The sequence below is a fragment of the Arachis hypogaea genome, chromosome 17 (assembly GCF_003086295.3).
Source record: "Arachis hypogaea cultivar Tifrunner chromosome 17, arahy.Tifrunner.gnm2.J5K5, whole genome shotgun sequence".
Classification (NCBI taxonomy): Eukaryota; Viridiplantae; Streptophyta; class Magnoliopsida; order Fabales; family Fabaceae; genus Arachis; species Arachis hypogaea.
The window spans coordinates 66,217,871-66,218,515 of NC_092052.1; the positions used below are offsets into that span (position 1 = coordinate 66,217,871).

Here is a 645-nt window from a genome sequence, read left to right on the forward strand (position 1 = left end):
CTCATCAGTTTTTAGCTGAATTCTTGTAAATCTGTGACACTATTAAGACCAATGGGGTTAATCCTGAGGTCTACAGACTTATGCTTTTTCCCTTTGCTGTAAGAGACAGAGCTAGGACATGGTTGGACTCACAACCTAAAGAAAGCCTGAACTCTTGGGAAAAGCTGGTCAATGCCTTCTTGGAAAAGTTCTTTCCACCTCAAAAATTGAGTAAGCTTAGAGTGGAAGTCCAAAATTTCTGACAGAAGGAAGGTGAATCCCTCTATGAAGCTTGGAAAAGATACAAGCAATTGATCAGAAGGTGTCCTTCTGGCATGCTTTCAGAATGGAGCATCATATGTATATTCTATGATGGTCTGTCAGAATTGTCCAAGATGTCATTGGACAACTCTGCTGGTGGATCTCTTCATCTGAAGACGACGCCTGAAGAAGCCTAGGAACTCATTGAAATGGTTGTAAATAACCAATTCATTTACACTTCTGAAAGGAATTCTGTGAATAATGGGACAACTCAGAAGAAAGGAGTTCTTGAGATTGATACTCTGAATGCCATATTGGCTCAGAACAAAATATTGACTCAGCAAGTCAATATGATTTCTCAGAGTCTGTCTGAAATGCAAGCTGCATCAGGCAGTACTAAGGAGG

General features: G+C 40.3%; 1 non-coding gene across 1 annotated transcript; it reads right to left on the bottom strand.

The window, feature by feature from the left end:
- Positions 1-212: 212 nt before the first annotated feature.
- On the bottom strand, positions 213-316 carry LOC112768765 (small nucleolar RNA R71). Its single transcript, XR_003186156.1, has one exon. It is a non-coding gene; the product is annotated as a small nucleolar RNA R71 (small nucleolar RNA).
- Positions 317-645: the final 329 nt, after the last annotated feature.